Source organism: Rhipicephalus microplus, chromosome 9 (assembly GCF_043290135.1).
Source record: "Rhipicephalus microplus isolate Deutch F79 chromosome 9, USDA_Rmic, whole genome shotgun sequence".
Classification (NCBI taxonomy): domain Eukaryota; kingdom Metazoa; phylum Arthropoda; class Arachnida; order Ixodida; family Ixodidae; genus Rhipicephalus; species Rhipicephalus microplus.
In genome coordinates, this window is record NC_134708.1 from 69,082,441 (window position 1) to 69,100,387 (window position 17,947).

Below are 17,947 nucleotides of genomic sequence, written 5' to 3' on the forward strand. Positions count from 1 at the left end.
AGACGAAAAAAAACAAAGACACCTGGCGCTAGAGCTTCCACATTATATTAGCTTACTCTGGAGGAGATGGAGAGAACGAAGATTATTTTGCCGAATGGTATAGCAGTGCCGGTTCAATTTCCAACCTATGGAAACTAAAAAATTAATGCTGCCCATCGGGGAATCGAACCCCGGTCTCCCACGTGACAGGCGGGGATACTGACCACTCTACTAACGAGGATATGCGCATGCACGGCAGACACGATGGTGCTGTCAGCGAGATCACAACTCTAGCTAGACATGACTGTTTCAGTTTGAGAGGAAAAAAAACAGACACCTGGCGCTAGAGCTTCCCCATTATATTAGCTTACTCTGGAGGAGATGGAGAGAACGAAGATTATTTTGCCGATAGGTATAGCAGTGCAGGTTCAATTTCCAACCTATGGAAACTAAAAAATTAATGCTGCCCATCGGGGAATCGAACCCCGGTCTCCCACGTGACAGGCGGGAATACTGACCACTATACTAACGAGGATATGCGCGCATGCACGGCAGACACGACGGTGTTGTCAGCGAGATCACAACTCTAGCTTGACATGACTGTTTCAGTGGGACAAAAAAAGAACACCTGGCGCTAGAGCTTCCCCATTATATTAGCTTACTCTGGAGGAGATGGAGAAAACGAAGATTATTTTGCCGAATGATATATTAGTGCAGGTTGAATTTCCACCCTATGGTAACTAAAAAATTACTGCTCCCTGTCGGGGAATTAAACCCCGGTCTCCCGCGTGACAGGCGGGGATACTGACCACTATACTAACGAGGATATGTGTATGCACGGAAGACACGACGGTGTTGTCAGCGAGATCACAACTCTAGCTCGAAATGACTGTTTCAGTGGGAGAGGAAAAAAGAACACCTGACGCTAGAGCTTCCCCAGTATATTAGCTTACTCTGGAGGAGATGGAGAAAACGAAGATTATTTTGCCGAATGATATATTAGTGCAGGTTGAATTTCCACCCTATGGTAACTAAAAAATTACTGCTCCCCGTCGGGGAATTAAACCCCGGTCTTCCGCGTGACAGGCAGGGACACTGACCACTATACTAACGAGGATATGCGCACGACGGCAGACACGACGGTTTTGTCTGCGAGATCAACACTCTAGCTTGACACGACTGTTTCAGTGGGAAAGAAAAAAAAACAGACACCTGGCGCTAGAGCTTCCCCAATATAATAGCTTACTCTGGAAGAGATGGAGAAAACGAAGATTATTTTGCTGAATGGTATATTAGTGCAGGTTGAATTTCCACCCTATGGTAACTAAAAGATTACTGATCCCCGTCGGGGAATCGAACCCCGGTCTCCCGCGTGACAGGCGGGGATACTGACCACTATACTAACGAGGATATGCGCATGCACGGCACACACGACGGTATTGTCTTCGAGATCACAACTCTAGCTTTACATGACCGTTTCAGTGGGAGACGAAAAAAAACAAAGACACCTGGCGCTAGAGCTTCCACATTATATTAGCTTACTCTGGAGGAGATGGAGAGAACGAAGATTATTTTGCCGAATGGTATAGCAGTGCCGGTTCAATTTCCAACCTATGGAAACTAAAAAATTAATGCTGCCCATCGGGGAATCGAACCCCGGTCTCCCACGTGACAGGCGGGGATACTGACCACTCTACTAACGAGGATATGCGCATGCACGGCAGACACGATGGTGCTGTCAGCGAGATCACAACTCTAGCTAGACATGACTGTTTCAGTTTGAGAGGAAAAAAAACAGACACCTGGCGCTAGAGCTTCCCCATTATATTAGCTTACTCTGGAGGAGATGGAGAGAACGAAGATTATTTTGCCGATAGGTATAGCAGTGCAGGTTCAATTTCCAACCTATGGAAACTAAAAAATTAATGCTGCCCATCGGGGAATCGAACCCCGGTCTCCCACGTGACAGGCGGGGATACTGACCACTATACTAACGAGGATATGCGCGCATGCACGGCAGACACGACGGTGTTGTCAGCGAGATCACAACTCTAGCTTGACATGACTGTTTCAGTGGGACAAAAAAAGAACACCTGGCCCTAGAGCTTCCCCATTATATTAGCTTACTCTGGAGGAGATGGAGAAAACGAAGATTATTTTGCCGAATGATATATTAGTGCAGGTTGAATTTCCACCCTATGGTAACTAAAAAATTACTGCTCCCTGTCGGGGAATTAAACCCCGGTCTCCCGCGTGACAGGCGGGGATACTGACCACTATACTAACGAGGATATGTGTATGCACGGAAGACACGACGGTGTTGTCAGCGAGATCACAACTCTAGCTCGACATGACTGTTTCAGTGGGAGAGGAAAAAAACAAAGACACCTGGCGCTAGGGTTTTTCCATTATATTAGCTTACTCTGGAGGAAATGGAGAGAACGAAGATTATTTTGCCGATTGGTATAGCAGTGCAGGTTCAATTTCCACCCTATGGCAACTAAAAAATCACTGCTCCCCGTCGGGGAATTAAACCCCGGTCTCCCACGTGACAGGCGGGGATACTTACCACTATACTAACGAGGATATGCGCATGCACGGCAGACACGATGGTGCTGTCAGCGAGATCACAACTCTAGCTAGACATGACTGTTTCAGTTGGAGAGGAAAAAAAACAGACACCTGGCGCTAGAGCTTCCCCATTATATTAGCTTACTCTGGAGGAGATGGAGAGAACGAAGATTATTTTGCCGATTGGTATAGCAGTGCAGGTTCAATTTCCACCCTATGGTAACTAAAAAAATTACTGCTCTCCGTCGGGGAATCGAACCCCGGTCTCCCGCGTGACAGGCGGGGATACTAACCACTATACTAACGAGGATATGCGCATGCACGGCAGACACAACGGTGTTGTCAGCGAGATCACAACTCTCGCTTGACATGACTTTTTCAGTGGGACAGAAAAAAAACACCTGGCGCTAGAGCTTCCCCATTATATTAGCTTACTCTGGGGGAGATGGAGAAAACGAAGATTATTTTGCCGAATGATATATTAGTGCAGGTTGAATTTCCACACTACGGTAACTTAAAAATTACTGCTCCCCGTCGGGGAATTAAACCCCGGTCTCCCGCGTGACAGGCGGGGATACTGACCACTATACTAACGAGGATATGCGCATGCACGGCAGACACGACGGTATTGTCTGCGAGATCACAACTCTAGCTTGACATGACTGTTTCAGTGGGACAGAAAAAAAGAACACCTGGCGCTAGAGCTTCCCCAGTATATTAGCTTACTCTGGAGGAGATGGAGAAAACGAAGATTATTTTGCCGAATGATATATTAGTGCAGGTTGAATTTCCACCCTATGGTAACTAAAAAATTACTGCTCCCCGTCGGGGAATTAAACCCCGGTCTTCCGCGTGACAGGCAGGGACACTGACCACTATACTAACGAGGATATGCGCACGACGGCAGACACGACGGTTTTGTCTGCGAGATCAACACTCTAGCTTGACACGACTGTTTCAGTGGGAAAGAAAAAAAACAGACACCTGGCGCTAGAGCTTCCCCAATATAATAGCTTACTCTGGAAGAGATTGAGAAAACGAAGATTATTTTGCTGAATGGTATATTAGTGCAGGTTGAATTTCCAACCTATGGTAACTAAAAGATTACTGCTCCCCGTCGGGGAATCGAACCCCGGTCTCCCGCGTGACAGGCGGGGATACTGACCACTATACTAACGAGGATATGCGCATGCATGGCACACACGACGGTATTGTCTTCGAGATCACAACTCTAGCTTGACATGACCGTTTCAGTGGGAGACGAAAAAAAACAAAGACACCTGGCGCTAGAGCTTCCACATTATATTAGCTTACTCTGGAGGAGATGGAGAGAACGAAGATTATTTTGCCGAATGGTATAGCAGTGCCGGTTCAATTTCCAACCTATGGAAACTAAAAAATTAATGCTGCCCATCGGGGAATCGAACCCCGGTCTCCCACGTGAAAGGCGGGGATACTGACCACTATACTAACGAGGATATGCGCATGCACGGCAGACACGATGGTGCTGTCAGCGAGATCACAACTCTAGCTAGACATGACTGTTTCAGTTTGAGAGGAAAAAAAACAGACACCTGGCGCTAGAGCTTCCCCATTATATTAGCTTACTCTGGAGGAGATGGAGAGAACGAAGATTATTTTGCCGATAGGTATAGCAGTGCAGGTTCAATTTCCACCCTATGGTAACTAAACAATTACTGCTCTCCGTCGGGGAATCGAACCCCGGTCTCCCGCGTGACAGGCGGGGATACTGACCACTATACTAACGAGGATATGCGCATGCACGGCAGACACGACGGTGTTGTCAGCGAGATCACAACTCTCGCTTGACATGACTTTTTCAGTGGGACAGAAAAAAAAACACCTGGCGCTAGAGCTTCCCCATTATATTAGCTTACTCTGGGGGAGATGGAGAAAGCGAAGATTATTTTGCCGAATGATATATTAGTGCAGGTTGAATTTCCACACTATGGTAACTTAAAAATTACTGCTCCCCGTCGGGGAGTTAAACCCCGGTCTACCGCGTGACAGGCGGGGATACTGACCACTATACTAACGAGGATATGTGTATGCACGGAAGACACGACGGTGTTGTCAGCGAGATCACAACTCTAGCTTGACATGACTGTTTCAGTGGGAGAGGAAAAAAGCAAAGACACCTGGCGCTAGGGTTTTCCCATTATATTAGCTTACTCTGGATGAGATGGAGAGAACGAAGATTATTTTGCCGATTGGTATAGCAGTGCAGGTTCAATTTCCACCCTATGGCAACTAAAAAATCACTGCTCCCCGTCGGGGAATTAAACCCCGGTCTCCCGCGTGACAGGCAGGGATACTGACCACTATACTAACGAGGATATGCGCAGGACGGAAGACTAGACGGTGTTGTCTGCGAGATCAACACTCTTGCTTGACACGACTGTTTCAGTGGGAGAGAAAAAAAAACAGACACCTGGAACTAGAGCTTCTCCATTATATTAGCTTACTCTGGAGGAGATGGAGTAAACGAAGATTATTTTGCCGAATGGTATATTAGTGCAGGTTGAATTTCCACACTATGGTAACTAAAAGATTACTGCTCCCCGTCGGGGAATTGAACCCCGGTCTCCCGCGTGACAGGCGGGGATACTGACCACAATACTAACGAGGATATGCGCATGCACGGCAGACACGACGGTATTGTCTGCGAGATCACAACTCTAGCTTGAAATGACTGTTTCAGCGGGAGAGGAAAAAAAACAAAGACACCTGGTGCTGGAGCTTCCACATTATGTTAGCTTACTCTGGAGGAGATGGAGAAAACGAAGATTATTTTGCCGAATGATATATTAGTGCAGGTTGAATTTCCACCCTATGGTAACTAAAAAATTACTGCTCCCCGTCGAGGAATCGAACCCCGGTCTCCCGCGTGACAGGCGGGGATACTGACAACTATACTAACGAGAATATGCGCATGCACGGCCGACACGACGGTGTTGTCAGCGAGATCACAACTCTAGCTTGACATGACTGTTTCAGTGGGACAGAAAAAAAGAACACCTGGCGCTAGAGCTTCCCCATTATATTAGCTTACTCTGGAGGAGATGGAGAAAACGAAGATCATTTTGCCGAATGATATATTAGTGCAGGTTGAATTTCCGCCCTATGGTAACTAAAAAATTACTGCTCCCCGTCGGGGAATTAAACCCCGGTCTTCCGCGTGACAGGCAGGGATACTGACCACTATACTAACGAGGATATGCGCACGACGGCAGACACGACGGTTTTGTCTGCGAGATCAACACTCTAGCTTGACACGACTGTTTCAGTGGGAAAGAAAAAAAACAGACACCTGGCGCTAGAGCTTCCCCAATATAATAGCTTACTCTGGAGGAGATGGAGAAAACGAAGATTATTTTGCCGAATGGTATATTAGTGCAGGTTGAATTTCCATTCTATGGTAACTAAAAGATTACTGCTCTCCGTCGGGGAATCGAACCCCGGTCTCCCGCGTGACAGGCGGGGATACTGACCACTATACTAACGAAGATATGCGCATGCACGGCAGACACGACGGTGTTGTCAGCGAGATCACAACTCTCGCTTGACATGACTGTTTCAGTGGGACAGAAAAAAAGAACACCTGGCGCTAGAGCTTCCCCATTATATTAGCTTACTCTGGAGGAGATGGAGAAAACGAAGATTATTTTGCCGAATGATATATTAGTGCAGGTTGAATTTCCGCCCTATGGTAACTAAAAAATTACTGCTCCCCATCGGGGAATTAAACCCCGGTCTCCCGCGTGACAGGCAGGGATACTGACCACTATACTAACGAGGATATGCGCATGACGGCAGACACGAACGTGTTGTCTGCGAGATCAACACTCTAGCTTGACACGACTGTTTCAGTGGGAAAGAAAAAAAAACAGACACCTGGCGCTAGAGCTTCCCCAATATAATAGCTTACTCTGGAGGAGATGGAGAGAACGAAGATTATTTTGCCGATTGGTATAGCAGTGCAGGTTCAATTTCCACCCTATGGTAACTAAAGAGTTACTGCTCCACGTCGGGGAATCGAACCCCGGTCTCCCGCGTGACAGGCAGGGATACTGACCACTATACTAACGAGGATATGCGCACGACGGCAGACACGACGGTGTTGTCAGCGAGATCACAACTCTAGCTTGACATGACTGTTTCAGTGGGAGAGAAAAAAAAACAAAGACACCTGGCGCTAGAGTTTTCCCATTATATTACCTTACTCTAGAGGAGATGGAGAGAACGAAGATTATTTTGCTGATTGGTATAGCAGTGCAGATTCAATTTCCACCCTATGGTAACTAAAAAATTACTGCTCCCCGTCGGGGAATTAAACCCCGGTCTCCCGCGTGACAGGCAGGGATACTGATCACTATACTAACGAGGATATGCGCATGACGGCAGACACGACGCTGTTGTCTGCGAGATCAACACTCTAGCTTGACACGACTGTTTCAGTGGGAAAGAAAAAAAACAGACACCTGGCGCTAGAGCTTCCCCATTATAATAGCTTACTCTGGAGGAGATGGAGAAAACGAAGATTATTTTGCCGAATGATATATTAGTGCAGGTTGAATTTCCGACCTATGGTAACTAAAAGATTACTGCTCCCCGTCGGGAAATCGAACCCCGGTCTCCCGCGTGACAGGCGGGGATACTGACCACTATACTAACGAGGATATGCGCATGCACGGCAGACACGACGGTGCTGTCAGCGAGATCACAACTCTAGCTAGACATGACTGTTTCAGTGGGTTGAGGAAAAAAAAACAGACACCTGGCGCTAGAGCTTCCCCATTATATTAGCTTACTCTGGAGGAGATGGAGAGAACGAAGATTATTTTGCCGATTGGTATAGCAGTGCTGGTTCAATTTCCACCCTATGGTAACTAAAAAATTACTGCTCCCTGTCGGGGAATTAAACCCCGGTCTCCCGCGTGACAGGCGGGGATACTGACCACTATACTAACGAGGATATGCGCATGCACTGCAGACACGACAGTCTTGTCAGCGAGATCACAACTCTAGCTTGGCATGACTGTTTCAGTGGCACAGAAAAACACCTGGCGCTAGAGCTTCCCCATTATATTAGCTTACTCTGGAAGATATGGAAGGAACGAAGATTAATTTGCCGAATGATATATTAGTTCACGTTGAATTTCCACCCTATGGTAACTAAAGAATTACTGCTCCCCGTCGGGGAATTAAACCCCGGTCTCCCGCGTGACAGGCAGGGATACTGACCACTATACTAACGAGGATATGCGCAGGACGGCAAACACGACGATGTTGTCAGCGAGATCACAACTCTAGCTTGACATGACTGTTTCAGTGGGAGAGGAAAAAAAACAATGACACCTGGTGCTAGAGCTTCCCCATTATATTAGCTTACTCTGGAGGAGATGGAGAAAACGAAGATTAATTTGCCGATTGGTATAGCAGTGCAGGTTCAATTTCCACCCTATGGTGACTAAAAAATTACTGCTCCCCATTGGGGAATTCAACCCCGGTGTCCCGCGTAACAGGCGGGGATACTGACCACTATACTAACGAGGATATGCGCATGCACGGCAGACACGACGGTGTTGTCAGCGAGATCACAACTCTCGCTTGACATGACTTTTTCAGTGGGACAGAAAAAAAACACCTGGCGCTAGAGCTTCCCCATTATATTAGCTTACTCTGGGGGAGATGGAGAAAACGAAGATTATTTTGCCGAATGATATATTAGTGCAGGTTGAATTTCCACACTATGGTAACTTAAAAATTACTGCTCCCCGTCGGGGAATCGAACCCCGGTCTTTCGCGTGACAGGCGGGGATACTGACAACTATACCAATGAGGATTTGCGCATGCACGGCAGACACGACGGTGTTGTCAGCGAGATCACAACTTTAGCTTGACATGACTGTTTCAGTGGGACAGAAAAAAAGAACACCTGGCGCTAGAGCTTCCCCATTATATTAGCTTACTCTGGAGGAGATGGAGAAAACGAAGATTATTTTGCCGAATGATATATTAGTGCAGGTTGAGTTTGCACCCTATGGTAACTAAAAAATTACTGCTCTCTGTCGGGGAATTAAAGCCCGGTCTCCCGCGTGACAGGCGGGGATACTGACCACAATACTAACGAGGATATGCGCATGCACTGCAGACACGACGGTCTTGTCAGCGAGATCACAACTCTAGCTTGGCATGACTGTTTCAGTGGCACAGAAAAACACCTGGCGCTAGAGCTTCTTCATTATATTAGCTTACTCTGGAGGATATGGAAGGAACGAAGAATATTTTGCTGGTTGGTATAGCAGTGCACGTTCAATTTCCACCCTATGGTAACTAAAAGATTACTGCTACCCGTCGGGTAATCGAATCCCGGTCTCCCGCGTGACAGGCGGGGATACTGACCACTATACTAACGAGGATATGCGCATGCATGGCAGACACGACGGTGTTGTCAGCGAGATCAAAACTCCAGCTTGACATGACTTTTTCAGTGGGACAGAAAAAAAACACCTGGCGCTAGAGCTTCCCCATTATATTAGCTTACTCTGGGGGAGATGGAGAAAACGAAGATTATTTTGCCGAATGATATATTAGTGCAGGTAGAATTTCCACCATATGGTAACTAAAAAATTACTGCTCCCCTTCGGGGAATTAAACCCCGGTCTCCCGCGTGACAGGCGGGGATACTGACCACTATACTAACGAGGATATGCGCATGACGGCAGACACGACGGTGTTGTCTGCGAGATCAACACTCTAGCTTGACACGACTGTTTCAGTGGGAGAGAAAAAAAACAGATACCTGGAACTAGAGCTTCCCCTTTATATTAGCTTACTCTGGAGGAGATAGAGAAAACGAAGATTATTTTGCCGATTGTAAATTAGTGCAGGTTGAATTTCCACCCTATGGTAACTAAAAGATTACTGCTCCCCGTCGGGGAATCGAACCCCGGTCTCCCGCGTGACAGGCGGGGATACTGGCCACTATACTAACGAGGATATGCGCATGCACGGCAGACACGACGGTATTGTCTGCGAGATCACAGCTCTAGCTTGACATGACTGTTTCAGTGGGAGAGGAAAAAAACAAAGACACCTGGCGCTAGAGCTTCCACATTATATTAGCTTACTCTGGAGGAGACGGAGAAAACGAAGATTATTTTGCCGAATGGTATAGCAGTGCAGGTTCAATTTCCAACCTATGGTAACAAAAATTACTGCTCCCCGTCGAAGAATCGAACCCCGGTCTCCCGCGTGACAGGCGGGGATACTGACCACTATACTAACGAGGATATGTGCATGCACGGCAGACACGACGGTGTTGTCAGCGAGATCACAACTCTAGCTTGACATGACTGTTTCAGTGGGAGAGGAAAAAAAACAAAAGACACCTGGCGCAAGAGCTTCCCCATTACATTAGCTTACTTTGGAGGAAATCGAGAGAACGAAGATTATTTTCCGATCGGTATAGCAGTGCAGGTTCAATTTCCACCCTATGGTAACTAAAAAATTACTGCTCCGCGTTGGGGAATCGAATCCCGGTCTCCCGCGTGACAGGCGGGGATACTGACCACTATACTAACGAGGATATGCGCATGCACGGCAGACACGACGGTGTTGTCAGCGAGATCACAACTCTCGCTTGACATGACTTTTTCAGTGGGACAGAAAAAAAACACCTGGCGCTAGCGCTTCCCCATTATATTAGCTTACTCTGGGGGAGATGGAGAAAACGAAGATTTGCCGAATGATATATTAGTGCACGTTGAATTTCCACCCTGTGGTAACTAAAAAATTACTGCTCCCCGTCCGGGAATTAAACCCCGGTCTTCCGCGTGACAGGCAGGGATACTGACCACTATACTAACGAGGATATGCGCATGACGGCAGACACGACGGTGTTGTCTGCGATATCAACACTCTAGCTTGACACGACTGTTTCAGTGGAAGAGAAAAAAAAACAAAGACACCTGGCGCTAGAGCTTCCACATTATATTAGCTTACTCTGGAGGAGATGGAGAAAACGAAGAGTATTTTGCCGAATGGTATAGCAGTGCAGGTTCAATTTCCACCCTATGGTAACTAAAAAGTTACTGCTCCCCGTTGGGGAATCGAACCCCGGTCTCCCGCGTGACAGGCGGGGATACTGACCACCATACTAACGAGGATATGTGCATGCATGGCAGACACGAAGGTGTTGTCAGCGAGATCACAACTCTAGCTTGACTGTTTCAGTGGGAGAGGAAAAAAAAACAAAAGACACCTGGCGCTAGAGCTTCCCCATTATATTAGCTTACTTTGGAGGAGATGGAGAGAACGAAGATTATTTTCTGATTGGTATAGCAGTGCAGGTTCAATTTCCACCCTATGGTAACTAAGAAAGTACTGCTCCCTGTCGGGGAATCGAATCCAGGTCTCCCGCGTGACAGGTGGGGATACTGACCACTATACTAACGAGGATATGTGTATGCACGGAAGACACGACGGTGTTGTCAGCGAGATCACAACTCTAGCTTGACATGACTGTTTCAGTGGGAGAGGAAAAAAAACAAAGACACCTGGCGCTAGAGTTTCCCCAGTATATTAGCTTACTCTGGAGGAGATGGAGAGAACGAAGATTATTTTGCCGATTGGTATAGCAGTGCAGGTTCAATTTCCACCCTATGGTTACTAAAAAATTACTGCTCCCCGTTGGGGAATCGAACCCCGGTCACCCGCGTGACAGGCGGGGATACTGACCACTATACTAACGAGGATATGCGCATGCACGGCAGACACGACGGTGTTGTCAGCGAGATCACAACTCTCGCTTGACATGACTTTTTCAGTGGGACAGAAAAAAAACACCTGGCGCTAGAGCTTCCCCATTATATTAGCTTACTCTGGGGGAGATGGAGAAAACGAAGATTAATTTGCCGAATGATATATTAGTGCAGGTTGAATTTCCACCCTATGGTAACTAAAAAATTACTGCTCCCCGTCGGGGAATTAAACCCCGGTCTCCCGCGTGACAGGCAGGGATACTGACCACTATACTAACGAGGATATGCGCTTGACGGCAGACACGACGGTGTTGTCTGCGAGATCAACACTCTAGCTTGACACGACTGTTTCAGTGGGAGAGGAAAAAAAACAGATACCTGGCGCTAGAGCTTCCCCTTTATATTAGCTTACTCTGGAGGAGATGGAGAAAACGAAGATTATTTTGCCGATTGTATATTAGTGCAGGTTGAATTTCCACCCTATGGTAACTAAAAGATTACTGCTCCCCGTCGGGGACTCGAACCCCGGTCTCCCGCGTGACAGGCGGGGATACTGGCCACTATACTAACGAGGATATGTGTATGCTCGGAAGACACGACGGTGTTGTCAGCGAGATCACAACTCTAGCTTGACATGACTGTTTCAGTGGGAGAGGAAAAAAAACAAAGACACCTGGCGCTAGAGTTTCCCCATTATATTAGCTTACTCTGGAAGAGATGGAGAGAACGAAGATTATTTTGCCGATTGGTATAGCAGTGCAGGTTCAATTTCCACCCTATGGTAACTAAAAAATTACTGCTCCCCGTTGGGAAATCGAAGGCCGGTCTCCCGCGTGACAGGCGGGGATACTGACCACTATACTATGAGGATATGCGCATGCACGGCAGACACGACGGTGTTGTCAGCGAGATCACAAGTCCTACTTGACATGACATTTCAGTGGGACAGAAAAAAAACACCTGGCGCTAGAGCTTCCCCATTATATTCGCTTACTCTGGGGGAGATGGAGAAAACGAAGATTATTTTGCCGAATGATATATTAGTGCAGGTTGAATTTCCACCCTATGGTAACTAAAAAATTACTGCTCCCGTCGGGGAATTAAACCCCGGTCTTCCGCGTGACAGGCAGGGATACTGACCACTATACTAACGAGGATATGCGCATGACGGCAGACACGACGGTGTTGTCTGCGAGATCAACACTCTAGCTTGACACGACTGTTTCAGTGGGAGAGAAAAAAAACAGACACCTGGCACTAGAGCTTCTCCATTATATTAGCTTACTCTGGAGGAGATGAAGTAAACGAAGATCATTTTGCCGAATGGTATAGCAGTGCAAGTTCAATTTCCACCCTATGGTAACTAAAAAATTACTGCTCCCCGTCGGGGAATCGAACCCCGGTCTCCCGCGTGACAGGCGGGGATACTGACCACTATACTAACGAGGATATGCGCATGCCCGGCAGACACGGCGGTGTTGTCAGCGAGATCACAACTCTCGCTTGACATGACTTTTTCAGTGGGACAGAAAAAAACACCTGGCGCTAGAGCTTCCCCTTTATATTAGCTTACTCTGGGGGAGATGGAGAAAACAAAAATATTTTTGCCGAATGATATAGTACTGCACGTTGAATTTCCACCCTGTGGTAACTAAAAAATTACTGCTCCCCGTTGGGGAATTAAACCCCGGTCTCCCGCGTGACAGGCAGGGAAACTGACCATATACTAACAAGGATATGCGCATGACGGCAGACACGACGGTGTTGTCTGCGAGATCAGCACTCTAGCTTGACACGACTGTTTCAGTGGGAGAGAAAAAAAACAGATACCTGGCGCTAGAGCTTCCCCTTTATATTAGCTTACTCTGGAGGAGATGGAGAAAACGAAGATTATTTTGCCGAGTGGTATATTAGTGCAGGTTGAATTTCCACCCTATGGTAACTAAAAGATTACTGCTCCCCGTCGGGGAATCGAACCCCGGTCTCCCGCGTGACAGGCGGGGATACTGGCCACTATACTAACGAGGATATGCGCATGCACGGCAGACACGACGGTATTGTCTGCGAGATCACAACTCTAGCTTGAAGTGACTGTTTCAGTGGGAGAGGAAAAAAAACAAAGACACCTGGTGCTAGAGCTTCCACATTATATTAGCTTACTCTGGAGGAGACGGAGAGAACGAAGATTATTTTGCCGATTGGTATAGCAGTGCAGGTTCAATTTCCACCCTATGGTAACTAAAAAATTACTGCTCCCCGTCGGGGAATTGAACCCCGGTCTCCCGCTTGACAGGCAGGGAAACTGACCATATACTAACAAGGATATGCGCATGACGGCAGACACGACGGTGTTGTCTGCGAGATCAGCACTCTAGCTTGACACGACTGTTTCAGTGGGAGAGAAAAAAAAACAGATACCTGGCGCTAGAGCTTCCCCTTTATATTAGCTTACTCTGGAGGAGATGGAGAAAACGAAGATTATTTTGCCGAGTGGTATATTAGTGCAGGTTGAATTTCCACCCTATGGTAACTAAAAGATTACTGCTCCCCGTCGGGGAATTAAACCCCGGTCTTCCGCGTGACAGGCAGGGATACTGACCACTATACTAACGAGGATATGCGCATGACGGCAGACACGACGGTGTTGTCTGCGATATCAACACTCTAGCTTGACACGACTGTTTCAGTGGAAGAGAAAAAAAAACAAAGACACCTGGCGCTAGAGCTTCCACATTATATTAGCTTACTCTGGAGGAGATGGAGAAAACGAAGAGTATTTTGCCGAATGGTATAGCAGTGCAGGTTCAATTTCCACCCTATGGTAACTAAAAAGTTACTGCTCCCCGACGGGGAATCGAACCCCGGTCTCCCGCGTGACAGGCGGGGATACTGACCACCATACTAACGAGGATATGTGCATGCATGGCAGACACGAAGGTGTTGTCAGCGAGATCACAACTCTAGCTTGACTTGACTGTTTCAGTGGGAGAGGAAAAAAAACAAAAGACACCTGGCGCTAGAGCTTCCCCATTATATTAGCTTACTTTGGAGGAGATGGAGAGAACGAAGATTATTTTCTGATTGGTATAGCAGTGCAGGTTCAATTTCCACCCTATGGTAACTAAGAAAGTACTGCTCCCTGTCGGGGAATCGAATCCAGGTCTCCCGCGTGACAGGTGGGGATACTGACCACTATACTAACGAGGATATGTGTATGCACGGAAGACACGACGGTGTTGTCAGCGAGATCACAACTCTAGCTTGACATGACTGTTTCAGTGGGAGAGGAAAAAAAACAAAGACACCTGGCGCTAGAGTTTCCCCAGTATATTAGCTTACTCTGGAGGAGATGGATAGAACGAAGATTATTTTGCCGATTGGTATAGCAGTGCAGGTTCAATTTCCACCCTATGGTTACTAAAAAATTACTGCTCCCCGTTGGGGAATCGAACCCCGGTCACCCGCGTGACAGGCGGGGATACTGACCACTATACTAACGAGGATATGCGCATGCACGGCAGACACGACGGTGTTGTCAGCGAGATCACAACTCTCGCTTGACATGACTTTTTCAGTGGGACAGAAAAAAAACACCTGGCGCTAGAGCTTCCCCATTATATTAGCTTACTCTGGGGGAGATGGAGAAAACGAAGATTAATTTGCCGAATGATATATTAGTGCAGGTTGAATTTCCACCCTATGGTAACTAAAAAATTACTGCTCCCCGTCGGGGAATTAAACCCCGGTCTCCCGCGTGACAGGCAGGGATACTGACCACTATACTAACGAGGATATGCGCATGACGGCAGACACGACGGTGTTGTCTGCGAGATCAACACTCTAGCTTGACACGACTGTTTCAGTGGGAGAGGAAAAAAACAGATACCTGGCGCTAGAGCTTCCCCTTTATATTAGCTTACTCTGGAGGAGATGGAGAAAACGAAGATTATTTTGCCGATTGTATATTAGTGCAGGTTGAATTTCCACCCTATGGTAACTAAAAGATTACTGCTCCCCGTCGGGGACTCGAACCCCGGTCTCCCGCGTGACAGGCGGGGATACTGGCCACTATACTAACGAGGATATGCGCATGCACGGCAGACACGACGGTATTGTCTGCGAGATCACAACTCTAGCTTAACATGACTTTCAGTGGGAGAGGAAAAAAAACAAAGACACCTGGTGCTAGAGCTTCTACATTATATTAGCTTACTCTGGAGGAGATGGAGAGAACGAAGAATATTTTGCCGATTGGTATAGTAGTGCAGGTTCAATTTCCACCCTATGGTAACTAAAAAAGTACTGCTCCCCGTCGGGGAATCGAGCCCCGGTCTCCCGCGTGACAGGCGGGGATACTATACTAACGAGGATATGTGTATGCTCGGAAGACACGACGGTGTTGTCAGCGAGATCACAACTCTAGCTTGACATGACTGTTTCAGTGGGAGAGGAAAAAAAACAAAGACACCTGGCGCTAGAGTTTCCCCATTATATTAGCTTACTCTGGAAGAGATGGAGAGAACGAAGATTATTTTGCCGATTGGTATAGCAGTGCAGGTTCAATTTCCACCCTATGGTAACTAAAAAATTACTGCTCCCCGTTGGGAAATCGAAGGCCGGTCTCCCGCGTGACAGGCGGGGATACTGACCACTATACTATGAGGATATGCGCATGCACGGCAGACACGACGGTGTTGTCAGCGAGATCACAAGTCCTACTTGACATGACATTTCAGTGGGACAGAAAAAAAACACCTGGCGCTAGAGCTTCCCCATTATATTCGCTTACTCTGGGGGAGATGGAGAAAACGAAGATTATTTTGCCGAATGATATATTAGTGCAGGTTGAATTTCCACCCTATGGTAACTAAAAAATTACTGCTCCCGTCGGGGAATTAAACCCCGGTCTTCCGCGTGACAGGCAGGGATACTGACCACTATACTAACGAGGATATGCGCATGACGGCAGACACGACGGTGTTGTCTGCGAGATCAACACTCTAGCTTGACACGACTGTTTCAGTGGGAGAGAAAAAAACAGACACCTGGCACTAGAGCTTCTCCATTATATTAGCTTACTCTGGAGGAGATGAAGTAAACGAAGATCATTTTGCCGAATGGTATAGCAGTGCAAGTTCAATTTCCACCCTATGGTAACTAAAAAATTACTGCTCCCCGTCGGGGAATCGAACCCCGGTCTCCCGCGTGACAGGCGGGGATACTGACCACTATACTAACGAGGATATGCGCATGCCCGGCAGACACGGCGGTGTTGTCAGCGAGATCACAACTCTCGCTTGACATGACTTTTTCAGTGGGACAGAAAAAAACACCTGGCGCTAGAGCTTCCCCTTTATATTAGCTTACTCTGGGGGAGATGGAGAAAACAAAAATATTTTTGCCGAATGATATAGTACTGCACGTTGAATTTCCACCCTGTGGTAACTAAAAAATTACTGCTCCCCGTTGGGGAATTAAACCCCAGTCTCCCGCGTGACAGGCAGGGAAACTGACCATATACTAACAAGGATATGCGCATGACGGCAGACACGACGGTGTTGTCTGCGAGATCAGCACTCTAGCTTGACACGACTGTTTCAGTGGGAGAGAAAAAAAACAGATACCTGGCGCTAGAGCTTCCCCTTTATATTAGCTTACTCTGGAGGAGATGGAGAAAACGAAGATTATTTTGCCGAGTGGTATATTAGTGCAGGTTGAATTTCCACCCTATGGTAACTAAAAGATTACTGCTCCCCGTCGGGGAATCGAACCCCGGTCTCCCGCGTGACAGGCGGGGATACTGGCCACTATACTAACGAGGATATGCGCATGCACGGTAGACACGACGGTATTGTCTGCGAGATCACAACTCTAGCTTGAAGTGACTGTTTCAGTGGGAGAGGAAAAAAAACAGACACCTGGCGCTAGAGCTTCCACATTATATTAGCTTACTCTGGAGGAGACGGAGAGAACGAAGATTATTTTGCCGATTGGTATAGCAGTGCAGGTTCAATTTCCACCCTATGGTAACTAAAAAATTACTGCTCCCCGTCGGGGAATTGAACCCCGGTCTCCCGCTTGACAGGCAGGGATACTGACCACTATACTAATGAGGATATGCGCATGACGGCAGACACGACGGTGTTGTCTGCGATATCAACACTCTAGCTTGCCACGACTGTTTCAGTGGAAGAGAAAAAAAAACAAAGACACCTGGCGCTAGAGCTTCCACATTATATTAGCTTACTCTGGAGGAGATGGAGAAAACGAAGAATATTTTGCCGAATGGTATATTAGTGCAGGTTGAATTTCCACCCTATGGTAACTAAAAGATTACTGCTCCCCGTCGGGGAATCGAACCCCGGTCTCCCGCGTGACAGGCGGGGATACTGGCCACTATACTAACGAGGATATGCGCATGCACGGCAGACACGACGGTATTGTCTGCGAGATCACAACTCTAGCTCTAAGTGACTGTTTCAGTGGGAGAGGAAAAAAAACAAAGACACCTGGCGCTAGAGCTTCCACATTATATTAGCTTACTCTGGAGGAGACGGAGAGAACGAAGATTATTTTGCCGATTGGTATAGCAGTGCAGGTTCAATTTCCAC

The 17,947-nt window shown here is 47.3% G+C and overlaps 25 non-coding genes across 25 annotated transcripts; all 25 read right to left on the minus strand.

Moving 5' to 3' along the window:
- Positions 1-442: 442 nt before the first annotated feature.
- Positions 443-514, minus strand: TRNAD-GUC (transfer RNA aspartic acid (anticodon GUC)). Its single transcript has one exon. It is a non-coding gene; the product is annotated as a tRNA-Asp (tRNA).
- An 803-nt stretch (positions 515-1,317) lies between these two features.
- TRNAD-GUC (transfer RNA aspartic acid (anticodon GUC)) lies at positions 1,318-1,389 on the minus strand. The gene has a single exon. It is a non-coding gene; the product is annotated as a tRNA-Asp (tRNA).
- A 1,104-nt stretch (positions 1,390-2,493) lies between these two features.
- On the minus strand, positions 2,494-2,565 carry TRNAD-GUC (transfer RNA aspartic acid (anticodon GUC)). Its single transcript has one exon. It is a non-coding gene; the product is annotated as a tRNA-Asp (tRNA).
- A 223-nt stretch (positions 2,566-2,788) lies between these two features.
- TRNAD-GUC (transfer RNA aspartic acid (anticodon GUC)) lies at positions 2,789-2,860 on the minus strand. Its single transcript has one exon. It is a non-coding gene; the product is annotated as a tRNA-Asp (tRNA).
- A 217-nt stretch (positions 2,861-3,077) lies between these two features.
- On the minus strand, positions 3,078-3,149 carry TRNAD-GUC (transfer RNA aspartic acid (anticodon GUC)). The gene has a single exon. It is a non-coding gene; the product is annotated as a tRNA-Asp (tRNA).
- A 511-nt stretch (positions 3,150-3,660) lies between these two features.
- Positions 3,661-3,732, minus strand: TRNAD-GUC (transfer RNA aspartic acid (anticodon GUC)). The gene has a single exon. It is a non-coding gene; the product is annotated as a tRNA-Asp (tRNA).
- Positions 3,733-4,250: 518 nt separating this feature from the next.
- On the minus strand, positions 4,251-4,322 carry TRNAD-GUC (transfer RNA aspartic acid (anticodon GUC)). The gene has a single exon. It is a non-coding gene; the product is annotated as a tRNA-Asp (tRNA).
- Positions 4,323-4,835: 513 nt separating this feature from the next.
- TRNAD-GUC (transfer RNA aspartic acid (anticodon GUC)) lies at positions 4,836-4,907 on the minus strand. Its single transcript has one exon. It is a non-coding gene; the product is annotated as a tRNA-Asp (tRNA).
- Positions 4,908-5,128: 221 nt separating this feature from the next.
- On the minus strand, positions 5,129-5,200 carry TRNAD-GUC (transfer RNA aspartic acid (anticodon GUC)). The gene has a single exon. It is a non-coding gene; the product is annotated as a tRNA-Asp (tRNA).
- Positions 5,201-6,007: 807 nt separating this feature from the next.
- Positions 6,008-6,079, minus strand: TRNAD-GUC (transfer RNA aspartic acid (anticodon GUC)). Its single transcript has one exon. It is a non-coding gene; the product is annotated as a tRNA-Asp (tRNA).
- Positions 6,080-6,591: 512 nt separating this feature from the next.
- TRNAD-GUC (transfer RNA aspartic acid (anticodon GUC)) lies at positions 6,592-6,663 on the minus strand. The gene has a single exon. It is a non-coding gene; the product is annotated as a tRNA-Asp (tRNA).
- A 515-nt stretch (positions 6,664-7,178) lies between these two features.
- TRNAD-GUC (transfer RNA aspartic acid (anticodon GUC)) lies at positions 7,179-7,250 on the minus strand. Its single transcript has one exon. It is a non-coding gene; the product is annotated as a tRNA-Asp (tRNA).
- A 510-nt stretch (positions 7,251-7,760) lies between these two features.
- On the minus strand, positions 7,761-7,832 carry TRNAD-GUC (transfer RNA aspartic acid (anticodon GUC)). The gene has a single exon. It is a non-coding gene; the product is annotated as a tRNA-Asp (tRNA).
- A 1,669-nt stretch (positions 7,833-9,501) lies between these two features.
- On the minus strand, positions 9,502-9,573 carry TRNAD-GUC (transfer RNA aspartic acid (anticodon GUC)). The gene has a single exon. It is a non-coding gene; the product is annotated as a tRNA-Asp (tRNA).
- A 1,685-nt stretch (positions 9,574-11,258) lies between these two features.
- On the minus strand, positions 11,259-11,330 carry TRNAD-GUC (transfer RNA aspartic acid (anticodon GUC)). The gene has a single exon. It is a non-coding gene; the product is annotated as a tRNA-Asp (tRNA).
- Positions 11,331-11,547: 217 nt separating this feature from the next.
- On the minus strand, positions 11,548-11,619 carry TRNAD-GUC (transfer RNA aspartic acid (anticodon GUC)). Its single transcript has one exon. It is a non-coding gene; the product is annotated as a tRNA-Asp (tRNA).
- Positions 11,620-11,839: 220 nt separating this feature from the next.
- Positions 11,840-11,911, minus strand: TRNAD-GUC (transfer RNA aspartic acid (anticodon GUC)). The gene has a single exon. It is a non-coding gene; the product is annotated as a tRNA-Asp (tRNA).
- Positions 11,912-12,713: 802 nt separating this feature from the next.
- TRNAD-GUC (transfer RNA aspartic acid (anticodon GUC)) lies at positions 12,714-12,785 on the minus strand. The gene has a single exon. It is a non-coding gene; the product is annotated as a tRNA-Asp (tRNA).
- A 507-nt stretch (positions 12,786-13,292) lies between these two features.
- TRNAD-GUC (transfer RNA aspartic acid (anticodon GUC)) lies at positions 13,293-13,364 on the minus strand. The gene has a single exon. It is a non-coding gene; the product is annotated as a tRNA-Asp (tRNA).
- Positions 13,365-14,767: 1,403 nt separating this feature from the next.
- TRNAD-GUC (transfer RNA aspartic acid (anticodon GUC)) lies at positions 14,768-14,839 on the minus strand. The gene has a single exon. It is a non-coding gene; the product is annotated as a tRNA-Asp (tRNA).
- A 217-nt stretch (positions 14,840-15,056) lies between these two features.
- TRNAD-GUC (transfer RNA aspartic acid (anticodon GUC)) lies at positions 15,057-15,128 on the minus strand. Its single transcript has one exon. It is a non-coding gene; the product is annotated as a tRNA-Asp (tRNA).
- A 219-nt stretch (positions 15,129-15,347) lies between these two features.
- Positions 15,348-15,419, minus strand: TRNAD-GUC (transfer RNA aspartic acid (anticodon GUC)). Its single transcript has one exon. It is a non-coding gene; the product is annotated as a tRNA-Asp (tRNA).
- A 1,088-nt stretch (positions 15,420-16,507) lies between these two features.
- On the minus strand, positions 16,508-16,579 carry TRNAD-GUC (transfer RNA aspartic acid (anticodon GUC)). Its single transcript has one exon. It is a non-coding gene; the product is annotated as a tRNA-Asp (tRNA).
- Positions 16,580-17,086: 507 nt separating this feature from the next.
- TRNAD-GUC (transfer RNA aspartic acid (anticodon GUC)) lies at positions 17,087-17,158 on the minus strand. The gene has a single exon. It is a non-coding gene; the product is annotated as a tRNA-Asp (tRNA).
- A 517-nt stretch (positions 17,159-17,675) lies between these two features.
- TRNAD-GUC (transfer RNA aspartic acid (anticodon GUC)) lies at positions 17,676-17,747 on the minus strand. Its single transcript has one exon. It is a non-coding gene; the product is annotated as a tRNA-Asp (tRNA).
- Positions 17,748-17,947: the final 200 nt, after the last annotated feature.